Source organism: Lygodium microphyllum, chromosome 20 (assembly GCF_053477565.2).
Source record: "Lygodium microphyllum isolate KBCC chromosome 20, Lygodium_microphyllum_v1.1.10, whole genome shotgun sequence".
NCBI lineage: Eukaryota > Viridiplantae > Streptophyta > Polypodiopsida > Schizaeales > Lygodiaceae > Lygodium > Lygodium microphyllum.
The window spans coordinates 112,663,955-112,686,870 of record NC_141154.1 but is presented as its reverse complement, the minus strand read 5'-3'; positions in this window follow the sequence as shown (position 1 = coordinate 112,686,870).

Sequence of the window (22,916 nt, the reverse complement as noted above, 5' to 3'; positions counted from 1 at the left end):
ATTAGTGCATACAATTTTAAGGTATCTCATCTTGTTGGTATTTTTTAAAAACTAGCTCACATCAAATGCATATGTTTAAAGGTTTGCATTGGATTAAAAAGAAGTTACAGTTTAATGAACTAGTCTATATAAAATATACATTTCTAAAGGTTTATGTTGGATTCAAAGTACATACAGTTTAATGAAGCTAAGAAGCTTCAAGCACATTCCCTTTCCATAGTATATCCTATTCTCTTGTTGAGTAGTACTTTTCAAAAGATTAAAAAAAACAGACAAGAAACTTAATACTCAAAGTCTACATGGACCAGTTTTGAGCCTAGAAAAACGTGTTAGGATCATGAGCAACTATCCATAAGTATATATCTTAAATACTTACATAGATATCCTTTCCTTACTTTTCCTTCATTGAACTTGCAGCCACATGACAAGGTAGACTAACAATAACTAATTATATTACTTACATAGACTAATTACCTAATATTAAGAGCTTATTATGTAGGCTAACAATAATACATTATTTTACATGCATTGACTAATTACTTAATGATAACACTTTATCGAATACTTACTGTTGTGTGACAATTACTAATCACATAATATTTCATTAATTTGTTGTAAGTAAACTAAATTAGTATATCAACTCGTTACACTTATTAAACTAGTAAAAATTATTAACTAGTTCAATCAATTATAGCTATTCTTCCATTAATTCCTTTATGTAATAACTAAATATGTGGTAAAGTAATCTGTTGATAATTATTTAGTGATTAATTTTATAATGCAAAAGATAATAGCTAAATTTATAATAATGCAAATAAATATAAATAGATAATTACCAATTACATGATAATAGTGATTAGTCATAGCTATTATTATGTAGATTAATAATAAATCATTAGCTTACATAATAACTAGTAAAAATATTCATCATATAACCACTACTTACATCATAATAACTAACATAACATAATTGTTATTATGTAGCATTATAATAAATAATTATGTTAGGTGGTAATTAATTATAAAATATATTAACATGAATAAAATTAATTACTTTTACATAGATTAATCATAATTCATTAGCTTACATACATATTCTAATCTTATCTTATTTCATGTATTAACAAAAGTTGTCAACCGGTGTCATGTGGCAAGTTTTGGAGACATGCCACATGGCATGTCTCTAGATCCTCTCAAATTTTCTATTAGAAAAACATTTTTAATCACATTAGAATTAAATGACCCATGTCACTAGGTCCAAAGGGGATGGATATTTTGGAAAACATCTATATATGCATTGAAAACTAACATACACTTTGTCATTTGTTATGGGAAGGTTAACTTTACCCAAGCTTGGTTTTCCTCTCAAACACCATATCATTTCTATGAGAAGGAAATATTAGAAGAAAGCTTGGAAACTCTGTATACTTGAGCATCAGAATAAATTTATGATAGACATTTTATAAGGTGTTCAACTTCACACATGCAAACCGTGTTCCTACTAAAGGATAGGCACCTAAGGGTCCAAACTCATGCAAATTGTAAGCCTACCAAAATGTTATTACTTATATGAAATTAAAGCTTTGACTTATTACCTTACAAAATAAATTCTAATTATCTCCTTGTCATTGAACAAAATATTTCTTATGCATCCACTTAGATTAAGAACTTTTTAAAGTTGTGGTCTAAATCTTGTTGCCTTTTATTACATCAAATCCTCAATAGCAATTTCAAATAGAAGTTTTACTCATGTTGTTGGATCTCAAGATTTGTAGAGTATGGCTTGCTAAATTGATCCATGCATGTCTTTATTTTGATTTTTGACATAATATGTGGTACAATAAAAATGAAATATGTGAATCAATCAACTCCAAGACTTACTTCGATTTTCATTAATAGTGGTACACCATTGATCTTGACCTTTCTCCTAAATATTCATAAATTTCAATGATGTTGAAGGTTAAGAAAATATGAAATAAATAAGCTTTAGAATTATAAATCATCTACAAAACCATTATTTCAAATAGTCTCTATTCAAATAGACAATGAAAAAGAAGAAAATGAAGTTTTACATTTGTTCGTCACACCTTGCAATTTGAAATAATGAACTATTTCAAAATCCAAAGAACAAAAAAAAAAAAAGCATAGCCATGATTAAATTATGAGTCCTAAAAATCCTTATGTGTTTTCATAAAAAGAGTAAATTTGTACTCCTTATAAAATCATTCGTCCCAAAAATACTTATGACTTTCATAAAAATATACAAAATGAGCAATGAACTATTGTCATTAGTTTTTCAAAAGGCTATTACAATCTTGCTTGACAACAATGAACACTTTTCATTCTAAGAATCCCCTTAGTAACAATGAATCAATACTTTCAGCATGCATACATTACATTGTGTGATAACTAGCATACCAAAAAGTTTAAGAAATAAGCCCAATGAGGTTACTCATAAATATATCTATGTATCATGTAGGTTGAACATAAGGGATTTTTAAAATACCATTTTTACACATTTTTTACATACAAAAGGGTCTCATATAAAGGGGTTACTTACAGATTGAATAGAAAAGGGTTATGTTTTATTAAGAAAAATTTCAAAATAAGGATATTCATAAATAGGCCTTGAACACACATGATATAGAGGATATACATATAGTGAATTACCCAAAGAAATTTTTAAAAAAATTAGTCTAACCTACATTATGCTACTTAAGTCAATAACTTTCACTTCTAGAACATTAAAAAAATAAAGAAGAAAAATTGGCTAACAACCTACATGATTGCTACTAGCATCAATAACTTTCACTTCTAGAACATTATAAGCATTGAGTCAAAATCCTACATTTGAATTGTAGTTAATAGAGAAGAGTGTGTCAAGTATCATGGCATCCTTACATCCAAACCTATAGCTAAGCACCACTTAATAGAGAAGAGTGTGCCAAGTACCATGGCATCCTTACATCCAAACCTATAGTTAAGCACCACCTTCAATTGAATGTTCCCTACAATGCTATGAGCATCATCAAATCTCACAATAGGATTGAAATTCCATCATGTGAAGACTACTCTCATTCATAGGAAGGATGTTCCAAAAGAACTTATAGAAAGTTTTGTTTGAATCTCATTCTTGCAATGTCATTAATGCTTTTGCCACGAAGCTGAACCATCTACACACTGACCCTACTAATCACACATATCATTAAGTGCAGCCTAAAGTTCAGCTAGGGAGACGACCGTTAGAGTTGTGCTAGATGACTTGGAGAGCCATTTCCTTCTTCATTTACTTCTTTAAATATAGATGTTTAAATGAGAGACATGGAAGTATTAGTAGGCAACACAGATGGCACGATAGGGTCATTAGGTAAAGATGGAGTAGGCCATAGTGGAAGCATTGAGGAGGTAATCAAGAGAAGCAAAAGCATGATCCATCCTTTCCAAGGGGAAGCAAAGGTTTTTGAGACCAATTAATACTAGAAGAAACAAGGGGGATTACACGAGGGCCTAAAAATTAGCAACCATTGCATATATGATGTTGGCAATAGATTTCACATATGCAGCTCCAAAAAACCTTACATAATTGAGTCAAATTTAATGACATTTAGGCCGTAAAATCTATGAATATCTTTGTCTTTGTGTGTGTATGTGTGTGTGGTACATACCCATGTAATGAAGAGGACTAAGGAGGTAGAAGAGAGGAGAGACAACACTACAAAAAGGTAAGAGAAGGGAAAGAAAATGAGAGAGAAAGACCAGAGAAAGAGAGATAAATATAGGAAGGAAGAGAAAGAAGGAGAAAAAGCCATGGAAGTTGTGAGAAAGGTGAAGAGACTTGTTTATTGCAATAGGGAGAAGAAGATTATGATTTATGAGAGGATTTAATGGGACAACTAACTAATGTAATTTTTTCCCAACTCATGGAATTGTGTGCAAGATTGAGAATTCAGTAGAAGAGGGTGGCAAACCTAGAAGCCAAAGAGAAATAAAGGAATACTAAGAGTATTGAGTGAAGAAGAGCTTTGGGATATATGACCTATAGTATATGCATGGCACAAGAATCAAAATTTATTATTATATTAATGGGGGTGCACATGTGAGTATGATCACTCAAGTTTATGTAAAAAACTTTCCTCTTCAAATAATAGCTAGATCTAGTTTTCACAATAGGTTGGCAAACCATCTAAATTAAAGCGCATGGGGAACATTTAAATTTTTGAAATAATAATTTATGGAGTACCTATCTAGATAAGTTGCAAGGTAATGCCAACCACTTTAAGAGCATTTTCCTTGATACTAGGAAAAAAACCTGTCTTAGAAAGGCAAGAGCAATACAACATTGGGGATGAGGGGTGATAACAATAAATGATAGACATGGAGTACTAATAAAGTTTGACATGAGAATGAGAAAACACTGGCCAATGATGATATAGACGAGGAAGAAGAGGAAGAGGGCTTAGAAAGCTTAAGAGAAGAAGAAGATGATGATGAAAGCTCTAAGATTGAGATAGATTCAAACCATGATGCTTCATCTCTGGCTTTGGAAATAAAATTAAAGAAAGATATCAAAGGACAAGGAAGGGAGGAAGATAGTGAGAAAAGAGATGAATGTGATCAACCTAGCAAGGTTGAGATCTCTTTGATTAAAGAGAGAAGAGGGATAAGCATAATTGAGAATGTAAGGGAAATATGTGTTGTAAGTGGTAGGAGGAGTAATATTCCAAAAGAAATGATACAGGTCTTTTGTTTCTATTAAGAGATGATGGATTCTCTAATGGGGAGGAGAAATTGGAAGGGCATGAGAGAGAACTCAAGGAAGGAAGTGTACAAAAATTTGAGGCAAGGAATGAGAAAGAAAAGGGGGAGAATCATATGGAAATCGAAGAAGAAGAAGTGAGTTATTTGGAAGAACATGAAGAACTAATGAGGAAAACACTATCTATTATGAAGAAGACATGACTCATAAGTAACATTTTGGGGGAAGACCTAACAAAGCATGAGATTGATCACTATTTAAAGAAACCAATGAAAGTTTTTAATCTATTTGTGATATTTTACTAAGCAGTTAAGGGGATGAAAGGTGAAGGATTGAAAATTGAGTTAAAAGAGGATGTAAGGCCCGTTTCTCAAATGTTGAAAACCCTCACAACAAAACAAATCTTATTTCTTATGGATGATGTGGAAAAGATTTTGCAAGTTGGATTCATATATCAAGTAGAGCACCTGAAGTGCGTAACTCGTGCATAAGCACTTTTTTTATTGCTCCTAAGAAGACATGAATGTATGTGAGTTACAAAACCTTTAAATGTAGCCACAAAAAGGGACCATTATCCTTTATCTTTTATTGATCAACTTGTGGATTTGGTAGTAATTGCATATGAAATGGATTTGGTATGTGATGGCTATTCTAAATATTTTTAGTTGCCAATAGCATTGGAGGATCAAAAGAAAACAACTTTTAGAACACCTTGGGCTTGTTTCTACTACCAAATATTATCTTTTAGACTCACAAATGGTCTATCCCAATACCAAAGAAGTGTAAATAAGGTGTTGGATGTCAATAAGGGGATTCATTGATGATGTTTGTGTCCACAATTTAAGATTTCACCATTGTGAAAATTTTGAAAAAAGAACTAGAACAAATGGACAAAAACATATATCAATTGAATCCAAGAAAATGAAATTAGCCAATCCAAAGTAAAATTTCTTGGACATGTGGTTTTGGAAAATGGGATAGAACTAGATCCAAATAAGGTTAAGGCTCTAGTAGTATTGGCATCTTTGACAAATACAATACAATTGATGATATTCATACACAAAGTTAGGTATCTTGCGATATTTATACCCTTTGAATCATAGTTACTATATCCTTTACAAAATGGTAGCTCAAAGAGACCCACTAGTATGCAAACTAGAAGCCAAAGAGGTATTTCAGTAAGTTAAAGAAACATTAGGTGAAACTTCTTTGATGCAAGCACCAAATTGGAAAAATGAGTTTTATATGAGTCCTTGTGTGGAAGAGGATGCCATTGGAGCTTCATTGATGTAACAATGAAAAATTTATTGGTACATGGGATTGGTTTATTATAAAATTATAGTAAAAGCTTCATTTGAGAGGACCTATAAAGAGATTGGGCAAATAATAATGAATGGCATACTTGCATGTTGGAAATTTAGAAGGTAATTTCTACCAAAACCAATCACAATCCTAACAGGCTATACCCTTCTACCAAAATTAATAAATAATTTCAATCTATCAAAGAGGGTGTTATGAGACGGATCCTAGAACTAGAGGAACTGAAATATAAGATGTAGGTGGAAGAATCAACTTGAGCTACAATTGTAGATATTTTGACTTATCAAGGTAGCTCCATCCTATTAAAAGGTAAATTTGGGGATCAAAGAGACACTGTGGGAGATATTGAAAATGTCTTGATAAAATTCTTTAATGGATCCTATCAAAGAGCACATGAAAAGACCTTAGAGGATATTGTATTCTACAATCCAAAAGAAAGTATGATTAGAAGAGAACCTTTTCAGCTAGAAGAAAGTAGCAACAATAAAGTTGAAAATTGAAACTTGCAAAAGGGCATTTCATTAGCCTTGAAAATGGTAATCCGAAGAGTTAGGATCTAAGGAGATGCTAGTAGTCAAGCAGATTCTAGGAGTATGGTAGAGAAAAAATCTATGATCAAAGAGAGTATGCAATCAAAATAAGACGAAGCTCAATCAGTTTGAAGCATAGAGTATCAGAAATATTTCTGAGGAAAATAAAGAGGTACATGAAGTCATCAAAACAACTATTTATCAATTTTTTTTCATAAAAGGAGCCTATCCACTCTATAGAGGAAGAAAAGCATTAGAGCTTGAAGAAGAATTTCTTTGGATTGGAAAAGTACCAATCAATATCCCAAAAGAAAAGAAGTATTGTTGTATCTAATGAGCAAAAAATTATAGAATGGTGAATGATATTTTATTTATGAAAGGAGCTAATTTAATATTACAAAGGGCACCTTAAGAAGAAGAGATCTATACCATACTTGAGAATAACCATGAATGAGCTTATGGAGGACACTAAGCTTTCAAAGTGACTCTCCAAAATATTTGAGTGGGAAGCTATGTATGGCCAAGACTATGTAAGAATGTCAATCATTGGTGTAGGTCATGCCATGAATGTCAAAGAATGAGAAAAAGAATACTAAAACTAGAGAACACCATATTGGGGAATATGGGAATTTCCCATAAGTTTTGGACACGTGGTCAAATCTTTGGATTTATTATAACTTGAACACTATAACTCCAAATTGAGCACTCTATAGCTTAATGGATTCCACTTTTCAAGTGCTTTTCAATGATAGGTCACATCATATGGTTTTGAGAAACTTAAGGGCATGTTATTCGGGTGCCATCTTTTTAGTATTCAAAAAATGGGAATTGGAAGATTCCCAAACTCACTAATATTGTGATAGAGCTCAAGAAAATAAATTTGGCATATTATATATTTCAAAAAATGGGATATATGCAATAGGACTATTGCCACACATTTCAAGAGGGGAGATTTATATTCTTACCATTTTCAATTATCTATCACACTAGGCCTAAGTTATCTATCACCATTTTCAATTATCTATCACACTAGGCCTAAGTTACAACTATGAAGAATATTCAAGCCATACATGTCAGAGAGAGAACTAGGGAGAGAGAAAGAGGAGAGAGAAAGACTGTAGAGGAGAGAGAAAGACTGTAGGAAGAGAGAGAAATAGAGTGATGAGGAGAGAGAAAGACTAGAATTGGAGAGAGAAAGACAGGAAAGATGAAGAAGCCATGGAAGCTTAGAGCAAGAAGGGAGAGAAAGATTGTAAATGTATTGATTTGTCAAAAGATGTGAAAAATTACAACTTCTCTCCTTATATACCAGTGTCTATGTGACATGGCATATTATTAGCATTCTAACTATTCCCAGCTTCTTACAATCCATCCCTTCCCAAAAGTTTTTGTCCTAAAAAACAAACCTAGAAAGAACTAAAGAAGAGATGGATAGAACAGAGTACTACTCTGTTTTATAGCTTACAAATGGAAGATGAGTGAAGAATTATCATTACAAGGGCTGAATTTGAAGAACAGAAAGAGAACCCCGCTATATACATGATTTGAAGAACTTCAGAAGCAATTGGAGCCATAAAATCTTCAATAAATAGTTCCAAAAGAAAGTAGACAGCTTGCTGAAATAACAGTCCCTGCTGGACCAAATCTGCCATAACTTTTGATAGAAGTGTCCAAATGAGATGTACCACATATCAAAACAAAGCTCTTGAAGAGTACTTTAAGCTCATGTAGATAGCTCAATTCTGAAAATGAAGTACAATAAAAACTGTTCTAAAACAGCATGCTGTCCTGAACCAGTCTGCACCAATACTAGCTCCATAAGCAATAGGCTTCAGCCACCAATGTATCCCTCAAGTATGGATACTCATCCAATATTGAATCAGGTCTCCAAGAAGCCTCTTAAGAGGGTAAACCTCTCCATTTAATCAAATATTCCACAATAGAACGTGATCAAAGCTTCTTTTCTCGCTGACCTATAACAGCCTCTGGGATGTACTGAACAATACCATCTTCATCAATAGGTGGCAGCTCATCAACTAAATCCACTAGATCACCATAATAGGGCTTGAGCTGACTAACATGGAAGACGCTATGAATCTTTGTAGAAGAGGGAAGCTCTAGTCTGTATGCCAAATCTCCAATCCGCTTAAGGATCCTGTAAGGGCCATAGAATCTGTGGGCAAGCTTATTACTGGATCCATCTTTCAATGTAGAGTACTTGGATTTGGGCACCTTCAACAAAACCAACTCTCCTTCCTAGACCTCTAAAGGCCTCCTCTTCTCATCAGCATACATCTTCATCTGATCTTGAGCCTTCCTTAGATTCACCTTGCATTGCTGAAGAAGGGTCTGCATTCTTTTCAACTCTTCCTTCCCATGAGGGTTGATCTTTTCATTAAAAATGACTGTGGGTAAGGACACCTTGTAACCATACAAAGCCTCAAAGGGTGAAACTCCTATGCTCGCATGAGTGGAATTATTATAAGCAAACTCAGCCAGGTGTAACCAAGAATCCCATGAGGTTTGGACATCATAGCAAAAATGGCGAAGATAAGTCTCCAACCATTTATTAACTCTCTCTGTCTGTCCATTAGTTTGGGGATGATAAGCCGTAGATGGAGCCAACTTAGTACCCATAGATGTAAATACCGCTTGCCAAAAGTTACTCATAAACTTTGAGTCCCTATCATGGACAATCACCTGCGGTAATCCATGTAATCTGAAAATATGCTCCATAAACTGGTTGGCCACCTGAGAAGCAGTAAACTGAATTTTTGTTGGGATAAAATGAGCTACTTTGGTGAGTCTGTCAACCACCACATAAATACTATTCCACCCCTTATTGGTAGTAGGTAAGCCAGTGATAAAGTCCATAGTAATATGAGTCCATTTACCTATAGGAATAGGCAATGGCTGCAACAAACCTCCTGGCTTATGGGTGCTATCCTTATTTTGCTGACAAGGCATACACTTCGTAACGAAGTCCTAGACATATTTCCACAGTCCTTTCCAATAAAAGCTCTTGCTGATCCTGTCATAAGTCTTGAAAACTCCCAAGTGTCCAGCTAAAGGCGAAGAATGCAACTCCTCCATAACTTGAAAGAAGAAGTAGAGGGAATAACAATCTTGCCCTTCCACCAAATAAGACCATTTTTAAGCTGGTAATGTGAGTTTTCTTCCATAAGACCTTGCTGTAATTTCTGAAAGATTTGGTTGAATTCCTCATCTAAGAGGTATGCCTCTTGTAGCTCTTCAATCCAATCACTATCTAATTCTGTCATGGCTGATACTTTGCAGGCCCACATACGAGAGAGAGAATCAGCCACTATGTTATCTTTGCCCCTTGTATGAGTGATATCAAAGTCATAATTTTGTAATGTTGCTACCCATCGTCGTTGCTTTGGAGTAAGATTTGACTGAGTAAGGAAATACTTGAGTACCCGATGATCACTATGTACTCTAAATCGGCTGCCATATAAGTAATGGTGCCATTTCTTAATTGCATGCAGAATAGCCAACATTTCCTGGTCATAAACATTCATGGCCATCTCTTTATCAGTAAGCTTACGGCTTTCAAATGCAATTACTCCATGCTCCTGAAGCAAAACAGCCCAAATGCCACGGCCGCTAGCATCACACTGTATAGTAAACTCTTTAGAGAAATCCGGGCATACAAGAATAGGAGTAGAGGTAAGTAATTCCTTTAACTGGTTGAAGCTGCTATCTGCAAGAGCATCCCAAAAGAAAGCCTCTTTCTTCAACCTGTCAGTTAAAGGGGCTGCAATTGCCGCATAATGCTTTATAAATCTGCGATAGAATGAAGATAGACCAAGAAATCCTCTAAGAGAGGTAGTAGTAGTAGGCGTTGGCCAATCTTTTATGCATTGCACCTTCTTGGGATCAGCATGTATTCCTTTTTCACAGACTATATATCCCAAGTATTCCACTTCAGTCTGCATGAAAGAACACTTCTTCTCCTTAGCAAAAAGCCTATGATGTCTCAACACATCAAAAACCTTCCTCATATGCGACAAATGATCCTGTAAAGTCTTGCTATAGATCAAAATGTCGTCAAAGAACACCAAGACAAACTGAAGGAGGAAAGGTTGTAGAATCTTATTCATCAGGCTTTGAAAGGTAGCTGGAGCGTTTGTAAGGCCAAATGGCATCACCAAGAAATGGTAGAGCCCATGATCAGTCCTAAAAGCAGTCTTGACCTCATCACCCTCTCTCATGCGAATCTGATGATACCCTGATCTCAAATCAATCTTCGTGAAGAATCGAGCCCCCTTAAGCTCATCAAGCAAATCATCTATCCTGGGTATAGGATACCTGTTCTTCACTGTTATCTTATTGAGATCCCTGTAGTCAATGCACATTCTGAAAGATCCATCTTTCTTTTTGACTAACAGGACTGGGGATGCATAAGATGAAGAACTGGGTTCAATAAATCCCATTTCAAGAAGCTCTTTAATTTGCTTGGCTACTTCCTCTCATTCACATTTTGATAATCTGTAAGGTGGCTTATGTCTTTGAGTTGGGTTCCAAATCAATGGGGTGATCCACCGCTCTCTTAGGAGGCAATGAAGTAGGTACTTCAAATAAATCTCTATACTCCTCAAGAAGAGCTGTCAAGGTTGGATGGTTTGCTGAATTATTGGGCTGATCCTGTGTTTCTTTGTTCAAATGCAATACAAATATTTGTGAGCGCTTTTTGTACTCTTTCTTGAGTTGTTGAATGGTGATAAGCTGAAAATCAGATCTACTAGGGATCCCCTGTAAATGGATGAGCTGTCCATTGGAGAAAAACTCCATATATAACTGTGAGAAATCCATAGTAATCCTACCTAAGGTCATCAACCAATCACAACCAAGTACAATATCTATGGGCCCCATTTCCAAAGTGATCAGGTTTACTTTGACTTCAAAATTTTCAGCCATCTACAAAGAAACCTATGGGCAAATCTGCGTACTGGTTTCCTCTTCACCATTAGCCACTTGTACTCGAATAGGCTGCTGTAAGTCGGTGGGAACACAATTCAACTTGTACATAATAGATTTATTGACAAAACTGTGAGTACTACCACTATCTATCAAGATGAACACTGGCTTTCCACATATGCTTCCCTTCATACGAAGTGTATTAGGGCTCTTAGATCCCGTCCAAGCATCCATAGAGATAGAATAATTAGTGGCAGCAGGCAACTCATTACAAAATCCACCAGGATCAAATGGGATATCACCGCCTAGATCAAAAGGAAAAGAGTCAGATGGATCATAGAAGTACTCCTGTCCACCATCATCCTCGAAATCTTCATTTTCAGCATTGATTGTGGCTGCATTGACTTCATCTATGTCATTTTCAAAGTCCTCAAGAACTAGCATACTCTGAATTTTTGGCTTGGCATTTTTGTATACACACTTTGAAGCATGGTCAGGAGTATACTTTTCTTCACACTTGAAGCATAAGCCTTTGTCCTTTCTTTCCTTGTAAAGATCCATGGGAATATTTCTGGAATTTGTATTGGCTGAAGTAGACTTAGGCTTATTGTCACCTTGCTTAAATTCAACCTTTGGACTGTTTGCTGTCCTGAAATTGCTTTGAAGCCTAAAAGCATTAAATGGAGGATAAGTTGGTATCCGTAAGCTCCCACTAGGCATATGATTGCTACCATAATTGTTACCAACTTGCCCTTGCTTTAAAACAGTCCTTGGCTGTCCATAACTTGGCTGAAATGAAGACTCTTTCCTATACTTCCTTCCATAGCGCTCTGCGAGCTCAATAGCCTTGAAAAGTGAAGTAGGATTCTGCACCATAACATCAGCTGACAAGGATGGTTCTAAACCATACATGAACTTGTGTAATTTGGCCTTATCACTGATGTTATCCACATACATGGTCAAGTTGAGGAATTGGTTTGTATATTCTCTTACACTTAGGCCCCTTTGTTCCAAACCATACCATCTTCATTCTAACTTCTCTTTTTCAAGAGGTGAAACAAAGACTTCAGCCATAAGTGCCTTGAAAGCTTCCCAATTCTCAATAAGTACATTCTCTTTCTTGATATACCTCCACCAAGTGTGGGCAAATCCTTCTAAGTGCAAGGAGGCAAAGTGTATCTTCATAACATTAGTTTTAGAAAATATGTCAAAATAAGACTCCATCTTAGAGGTCCATTCCTCTAATTCTGATGGTGAAGATGACTGACCATTGAATTTGGATAAAAAAAATTTGTCCTTGAATTCTCTATTATGAAAGGGTTTCTGTCCCAAAACTGGCTGATTAGAATTTCCAAGTACAGAACCTCTAAATTGAGACTGATATCTTCCAACAGGTGGCTGAGAATTACCATGTAATCTTCCTGTTGGTAAAGCACCCCTAGAATACTGAGTATGCAATCCAAAAGCTTGAGTATTGGCTCCGTTCAAGCTGCCCAAATAGTCATCGTGCCTTTGTGAAGCTTCTCCCACTTCATACTGACTATTTGGAATACCTCTTCTTCCAATGATTCCATCTCCATGACCATTTTGGTTGGATGGCTGAAGTGGGACTGAAGGGTCAGTATTTGAACAGGCCTTCTCATTAGCTTCTTTTGATGCCACTTGTAATTGTAAAAGTTTAGATATTTGTGCCATGAGTAGGTCATTGGACATTACCAACCTATCAATAGAAGCCTTGGTCTGATCAGTAGATTGAACCATCTGATCCATTCTTGACAGCATGGCCTCATGTCGCTCTCTATGCCTTAGTTCATGGGCACACAAAGTATCATTGAGTATACTAATTTCTCCTTGTTGTTGAAACTCTTCAAGGTTCTCTTGAAGTGTACTTTCCATCATGAAATCCCTGATTTGCTGTGCATAATCCTCTTGGACCTTATTTTTGCCTTTATGTCCTGCCATAATAGTGCAGTCCTGCAATACCCCATGTCAGTAAAACGGCTATAACTTTGGCTAGAAAACTCCGATTGCAAATTTTTTTTGTGCGAATCGAAGCTAACAATGCCCTCTTCGAGATGAGCTATAGCATGCTATAACAGGTTTAGGACAGAAAATTCTGTAACTGAATTTCAGAGTTTGAACTGTCCAGTCCTGCACCCTGTTTAGACCTGTAAATGCCCTGTTTTGACCCTGTAATGCAAGAAAGTAACCTCAAATGGCTACCAAACCCTGCAAAGGGGTATATAGGACTTGTGGGTACCTTGTAGTACCTACACCTGTGCTTCAGTATCAAAGGGTGTACCTGTATCCACCTGTAAATACCCTGTGGGTAACCTGTAAATACCCTGTTTTACCCTGTTTTAATCCAGTAGGTACTTGAGTCATTGGAAAGTCTTCAATCTTCAATTCTCCACTCGCTGTACCTGTGTGAGGGATAAAACGGCAGGAGGGGCTCCCTACACGGGCTCCGAATCACCGGGAGGTGGGCAAAGTTCCCCTTGGGTCGGTTGGTTGCACCCCTTCGGGATCTTCGATAGTGAGGGAGGGTCACCTCTCTTTTGTCCCACTATCTCCCCCGGCATCCACCTTTTTCCTCGGTGGGAATATCAACATGGCAGAGGCTAGTGTGCTAAGCAATCAGCATGATATGCAATTCCAAAAATATTCATTCAGCCTTTCATGAGATGCAATTGATTGAGATAAAAGAACTTGAAATGGGATAAGGGTTTACCTATGCAATTCAATGACTCACTGATTGCTAGTACTTACCCTTTTATAATATTTCATCTTGGGTGAGAAAAAATTTCAATAAAACAGATCAAGGTTATGCATCAAGCTGATCAAATGATACCTATGATGAGTAATGGTTTGAATCAAAAGGAATTCAATGAAATAGGCTGAGATTGAAGAAAATTAATACTATTCTCTGATCTATTGATCAATCCAGTGAATTAATTGATCAATAACCTCTCATCAACAAGTGGAAAGGCCATTAGCAATAGGATTATTGAGAGATTTTAGAGATTAGCAAAAGAAAATACCTCCATTAAGCTTGAAAATGATGATGGATGACAACTTCAACCCCGTTGATGCAAGAGTTCTTCATAATCCACCATAAATCCAACATAAAGCTTGAAATCTCCATGAAATCAGTCCATACATGCTTCAATATGATGAATTCCTTGAGGAATCAATACTCCAGCCTTGTTTGAACACTTGAACTTCAACGATTCAAGCTCCTTGATGAAAAGCCCCAAAATAATCCTTCCATTTGAGCTTCATTGACATGCACGGGCTGAAATCTCTTCAATGTCTTCAATCTTGAAGTCTATCCAGCTTGTATTCAGCTTTAGAGAAGCCTTGAAGGTCGGGGAAGTCCAAAATTTTGAGAAATTTGAGCTTCCATGTCTGTGGCTATGGCTGCCCTGCTGTGTATTAGGGTTTTGAGCAGAGGAATGGCTGATAAGAGTTCTCCTGGAGCTGAAAGTTAATGGAATGAAGTGTTTGATGAAGCCTTTGAAAGCATTGATCAGTGAGCTGAAGATTTAGAGCAACTGAGCAGGGAGATGGAGCAGGAAAATCAGCGCATTTTTCGGCGCATTTTTCGGGCTGCTTCCTGGCCAATACTCCTCAGCAATGATCAAGCTTGGTATTCCTCCTATAGCTTAGAACACAAAGAATCTTTGCCCCATGGTTTGGCAGTGAGATGTTCAGCATAGAGAGAGATATTTGTGAAAATCTTGACATCCACCATGAAAGCTTCAGCCAAAAGCTTGAAGGAGAGAGAAGAGAAGCTCTCTTTTGAAAAGTAACTGTAGTTTAGTCTGTAACTAAACCCGGTTAACCATTCTTTACCCTAGTTACCTCCATTTTTGCATGAAATTTGATGGCGTCCAGCCATTTAAGCCTTTACCCGCCATATCTGACCTTGGATATCTCCAGATGTAGTCATTTGCTAACTGTAGTTGTCCTGCAGCACTCCACTAGTCACTGTCTTGTACTATTTTTGTCTAAAATTGGTTTTGAAATAGGAAAATGGAAGTGAAAATGGAAGAAATTAATGGATCAAAGACTGAAGCTCTGATACCACTTGTCAGAGAGAGAACTAGGGAGAGAGAAAGAGGAGAGAGAAAGTCTGCAGAGAGTGAGAGAATAAGAGTGACGAGGAGAGAGAAAGACTAGAATTGGAGAGAGAAAGACATGAAAGATGAGGAAACCATGGAAGCTTGGAACAAGAAGGGAGAGAAATATTGTAAATGTATTGATTTGCCAAAAGATGTGAAAAATTACAACTTTTCTCCTTATATACCAGTGTCTATGTGACATGGCATATTATTAGCATTCTAACTATTCCCAGCTTCTTACAATACACATGGAAACTATATATATCAAGATAGTTGTTGTAAATTTGGGACACCTCTAGAGATATTGTTGGATAGAGCGTTTGGATTTCAAGGAAAGCTTATGGATTATATTTCCAATAATATGAAAATCACAAACTTCTTTTCATCCCCATATTACTCACAATAAAATGCAGTGAGTGAAAGATTTAATGGAGAGATTATAATGATGTTGACAAAGATAATAGGAAATAACCCACAAACATGGTATATAGAGATTCCAATGACTCTATGGGCTTACAAAATTTCAAGGAAAGAGAGTATGGGGTTTTCCCATATGAATTGGTGTATGGGAAAGAGTCATTGTTGCCAGTGGAACTAGAAATACATGTAATGTGGATGCTTGAAAAAATGATTGAAGAAGAAAAAGATTATTGCAAGGACTGCAACTAGGTAGACAAGAAGCTTTGAAATATTATGAAAATTTTCAAGAATTAAGCTTCAAATTTCAACCAAAAAGTAATTACATTTCAAAAGAAATGCTAGACAAAATGGGTAGGATTGTTTAAAATAAAGGAAACTTTGGGAAATGGAACATATACTTTTACAAATTTGGATGGAAAAAATCATAAAAGAATTAAGTGAATGAGTTTTAACTTAAGCAATATATTTCAAGACTCATTACCATAGGCTTCAAAGAAATAGAAGGGGAAGAGAAGAAAGAACACCCTAACAAAGCACAACCAAGTATAGAAGAAGATTGGTTAGTGGACAATGCATCCCTATAAAAAATTGATGCACATAAATGCTACCAAATTAGGGGGAAGGACTAAATTTGTGATGGTGTTTTGTAGAGAATCCAAACCCCCTTGATCCACAATAGGTAGCTTGGCTTTAGAGGCTTTTTATAGATGTGTGGTTGTTCCTTTTTTTAACTAGAAAATCAATAAGACTTATACTCTTGTCAGCAAGGACTTTGAATTATGATTTTTGCTTTGAGTTTCTTTATAGATATTTCCATGTCATTGGGATGATGCACTAAATTGCACTTTTTCTACACATTGAATGGCATGAAGCCTACTAAGGCCATAATTAACAAACCTAGATGCACATGCATGAGAGTTCACACCATTTTTGTGCACACATCTTTTAGCATTACCCACTAGGGATAGTCATGCACTCAATAGGAACCTTGGGGTGAGTGAGTGAGGTGGTTGGGAGAGATGAGGATCATGTAACTCTCCATCAAATCGAAGAGGGGTTTACATATTGAAATGTATCATTGTGAGTGTACAAGAGAGTGGAGGGAGGAATCCTGTTATCTCTTCATCAAAGATGGGTAAGGTATTGAGAATTAAAGGATAGTAATATCATTAAAGAACGTTGTGTTTGCATGTGTGCATGAAGCATAGAGCACAATAGTAGACTGGGCACAATTTTTTCAATGCTTGCATCTTTCCTTTGTGCACAATGTATTGGTTTAAGTACACTTTATATTTTCTAGAATTGCATGTCTCTTTATCAACACTTGTGCTAAACCACTAAATCTAGACAATGCTTCTAGTTCTCATATGTCTTGTCATGTTATGTTCACAAACCTTGAATGCATGGAGCTAAGAGAGTAGGTAGCATTATCATGCACATGTTTCACAACATATGGACAAAACCATTGTCTTGTGACCTTCCAAACAGTACTATGATTATTATCTAGATTGCTGCTATCATAAACCAACACCCAATATCTTTCCTATATTTCCCTTGGCCTAAGTCTCTACTTCTTGTCAAATCTTTTCTTATTGTGAAGTCTTGCTACCTTCAATATTGTAACTATTGTCTCAATGTTTTCTGGTCTCCTAATTGTCAAATGCATAGATTAGGCAACTCTTCTATGCTTAGCCCTTCCCCCAAAGGTAACACACTCCATGTGATAGCTATCTCTTCAATAGTCATTATATCATTTTTCCCATACATCAATTCATTAGGAATATATCAAGTCACTACACTATGTGTTGTTGATTAGCCTATAATGCATACAATAGTAAAAATATGGTCACTTCTTTACTCTATCTCTACATGACTTTGCGGATGCCTTGATGATAGGCAGATGGCCTCTCTCACTTTTCCCATTACCCTTTGGATTATATGCCAAATTTAATGCAAGCTTAGTTCCCAATTGAGAGAAGAACATAAGAGCCGCATCTACATGTAACTCTCCATTCTCAATTCTAATCTTGCCTACACAACCATAGCAGCAAAAGACATATTCCAATAGAAATTTTCATACAACCTGTGTTGTCTTAGTGTGTAGGGCTTTCCCCTCCACATGATTGGTTAAATCCTCATGTGCAATCACAAGGTATCTTATCTTCCAAAGTGCTATAGACATCGTGTCCAAATTTGCCACCCATTTATAATGAAGAGAGATAGGGTAGATTGGCTACAACCTATCTCTATGTTTCACTCTTAAATGCATTTGATAGGTATTACATGATTCCATAAAGTGGGAAACATCCTTAATATATATTCCTTGCCATGAATAGCTTTTTAAAATCTTCTCAAATGTGCCCCAAACACCTCTATGGATAGCCCACTTACTCTCATAAAATTCCTTCATTACTTGTAATTACATAGCTCTATCACTAATGACTCATAATGGAGACCCTTTCTTCTTTTTTACATGTTTCCAAACACATGCATCTTTGAAAAAAGACCCATACCCCTTTCTTTGAGTTCTTTTGTACTCCTCTTCAAACCATTCATTTTTCTTGGATAGTGTGCAATGGTACTGCCTATTTTCAGCCATTCGAGGCATGTAAGTCTTCCAAGAACACTTCTAAAGTTGAAGCATAGCACCTAAAGTGCTTTCTTTCCACTGTCCAAGCATTATCCCATCACTTCATAAATTTCATTTATGAATTTATTCGTTTTTATAGTAGTTGTCCCTATTAGTTTATCTATTTTACTTGTTTTATGTAATGTTTTCTGTGCATTAGTGAGTGTTGTACCTACAATTACATCTTCCATTTTTTCCTTAGCAATAATGCATATATTTTTAGCAATAAATGCACCCTCTTCTTCATCCTCCATCATCCCATCTTCATCCTCAAGGCATACCCTAAATGAAATGTCTCCAATCGGATCATTTCTCCTTACAGTATGCTACAATTCCGGACTTAGTGACTTTATATATGCAACCCACCTTTGCATGGCAATACTCGGAGAGCCACAACTACCAATCATCTCGAATAATGGCAAACAATCCATTTTAACAATCCCATGTGCAATGTAAACTACTCTTTGTCACATTTAAAGGGCTCTTAGAATGGCCCATAACTCTCTCTTTACTTGTGGGTACCTCCTTTGCCTTTCATTTAACACTTTTGCACTAAATCTGATTGCATATCTACTCCCTTCCTTGTCATCTTTTCCAATCCCACATCCAATACCAATCTGGCTAATTTCCACTAAAATGATAGTAGGATTTCCCTTTTAATAATCATTCTTTCTCAATGTCGATGTAGACTTCAACAATTTCATTAGTTTTCTCATGGCTTTGGTATGCTTTCTAAACCATTGGAATATTTTTCCCTTCTATAATAACATCTAAAAGCATCAATAACATGTCCAAAAGATGGTATCCATATGAGATAAAAGATACACATCATTAAAAACCTTCTGACCTATGAAATGTTGGAACAAATATTTTGCATCCTGTCAATCCCATATAGCTTCACTAATGAATTTTTCCTACCATAGGCCCTACACATATGACCCACAATCAATATGTCTTCAACTCCATATGGAATTTTGGTGTGAAAGAGTGAATGCACTTTCTCTAAGCAAACCAAAATCTTTTCAGTTGAATATATGACTTGCAACGAAATTTATGCAACCATGCTCATCTACCTTTTCAATATTCTCATCCTCTACACAACCCTTTATTGGTATATTGTCTAAGAGTAGCATAGTTAATTGTGGTATGTAATCCCTTAAGACCTTGTTCATGACATTCATCATATATGCCATGGAGTTTGTTTCAGCTTGAGGAAGAGTACACATCCATACCCATCTCAAGGGTATCTTCATTGTAGTGATATCCTTGCTCTCCCTTGCCAACTAAAACTAGTCATTTGTTGTGTATAGATCCCCCAAAGCATAGATCACTCTACTAGCAAATGCCTTAGCCAACTCATCAACTACAAGACCTACACCAACATTTCTAATTATCACTTTGCTAATTGGCTACATATCTTGGATAAATCTCAATTCGTCATTCTTTTTGGACACAATAAACTATCTATTTCAATATGGTGTTGATGATGGATTCAAAATCTTCATCTCTACCTTCTCATTTAACAAGTCCAATAGTTTGGAAAAATTTTCCCGTGGCATAGGAATCAATCTCATTTCCATGGAACATGTAAACCTACATAGCCTATTCCAGTTGGCTAAAATGCCAAATCATTCCCATGTATAAAAACATCTGCTCAAAAAAATTTCTTTCTACATGCAAAAGAAATGTATTATAGCCAATTTTTAGCTCTTCTAGTGTTTCAATAGTAATTTATGGCCAATGCCCTTTTGATTTCTCAAAATCGGCTATCTAGACACTAACTCATACATCCCATGACTCTTTGGTGGTAGTGACACAACAATAGACTTGACCTTTTTGTCCATAGTATTGTATTTTGTTTCCACATTTGTATCAACCCATTTTTTCACCAATAAACCTTCATGCTGAGAAAATTCATCTATGACTTGGAATATGTCATGAGAGGAAACCTATAATATATTAATTTTAGCCATATTATCACAATTCACCACTAAATACCATATTGGAGAATTGGGAAATCTCCCAAGTTCCACTTTTTGAAAGGGTAAAGATTTGACCATGTGGCTAAATCACAGCCTATTATATGAAAGTGGGACTTGGGAAGACTACTTATTTAATAGTTAGGATAGACTCTACCTTTAAATAAGGAGACATGATTTGAGAATGTGGCTAAATATTAGCCATGTTGGCAATTCCCAAACTATATGAAAAAATGAAAATTCCCTAATATAGTGTTACTATTGAAATATTAGCCAAAGTGTCTACAAAAATTAACATTTTATATAGGACTAAAATGCTCTTATTTGCAATCAATAAATCATACTTTCTCAAATCTTTCTTAGTTGTATATATGTACACTCTTGTAGCCCTACACATGGGATCCATCCTTCAAAACACCTGAAACTATTTGATGTAGACTTAGTAAAACAAAAAAAAAAAACATATTTTCCCATACATGGAAGAGCTTCCTCTAGGTAGCACTACTATAGCTTTGCATTATACTAGTGCCTACTAAAATCTTGGTTCCTTAAATTCATTTGCATTTGGAGGCAACAAACAATCCCTCAATGTGTCTCTATGTCTTGGGTGATTGACACATACAATAAGGAATTGGATAATGATTTTTCCATCTTTGCTTCTAATTCTAGTATACGATGATCCATCATCCAACACCTTTGTATCCATATGAATAGCTATGATATGTGGAGGGGTCCCAAAATCACTAGATAAGAAGAAGTTTCTAAAACAAAAACATTACTTCTCTTGTACACTACCAATGGTTATCTTGACTTTTGGACATGTTGCATAAAGATCTATTGAGGAGTTGTTTTCTTCACACGTTCTCCAACCATGATTAACATCAACTAGCCACGCACCATTTTCATTTAAACTTTTAACAATTACACTAATCTCTAATCCATGATCAAGCAATGCAATGCTCAGAGTCTCAAGCTCCCCAACCTTAACCTTGGCTTCTATTGTTGCATGAGCCCAATGGTTTTAAGTATAATGACTTTTAGAGATAATTCTTGAAGCCTCATCAAGAGTATGTTACATTTGTCATATTTCCCTTTATGTAGTGTTACAATAACTCAATTTTTAGAAAATACATCAACATTTTACCCTCATGCATATCATTTATAGCATCGTCCCTTTCAAAATGAGCATGCGTATTTTTCTCATAATCAAACTTTATGTCTTATAAACCAAGCTCTTCTTCCATTTGCACCATAGAATTTTCCAAATCACCAAGCAACTATAATTTCCTCTTTACAATCTTAATAATTTCATCATGGAACTCATGTTTTGCAATAGCAAGCACCTTTTCAAGAGTAAATTCCACCCCTCTATTCAAAATACACTCTTTAAACACTTTCATTCTATTCATCATAGTCTCAATGTCAGAGTGCAACTTGTAACCTAGCTATTTACTCTTTTTCTTGCCCTCTTGTTTCTTTTAGTGAAATACATCCTCCATTATGTGCTCAAGACTAGACCGAATTGAAGTCTTAGGTCTCCCTCCCTCCTCATGTTTGTTTACATTGTATCAAAGTAGTTTCATGACTACACATAGCTCAATTGAATATTGAGGTGAAAGTAAGTGAGCATAAAAGCAAGCAACAAAAAAATATATAAAAATCTATTCCATTGTGTTAAAATTTCCTTGAAATATAGCTATATGAGGTTCTTGAGGCTAGCAGGGCTACAATCTAGCCTTCATTATGGCCATATAAGCTAGTCGAAAGTAGTTTCTAGATATGCTATAGATTTGTTTGTGTTTGCCATTCACAAATGCAAATATTTCAGATTTTGGATTTGTTAGGTTTTAAGTAGTTGCTACTAAGTCATAGATACAAAGAGCATTTGTTGTGCAATCAATAAAAGAGGATAAATATTTTTATTATAGTGCACTTGGAATTGGCTTAGTTGTAAATTTCAAGTTTTTCTAGATTTTCTCTCTTGTCAAAATGACTAACAATTTTACCTAGATTGTCAATGATAAGCTTGATAAGAATAATTATCCTACATCGAAGTTTATGATGAAAAATATCTTAAAGGACAAAGGTGTTTGGTATTACATTGAAGGAGACATGGCAGTGGTGTGCAAAGTCCCTCTTAACAACATAAAGACTCAAGAGGATTGGAAGCAATCACAAAACAAAGTGATGTATTAACTATTTATAAGTGTCATAAAT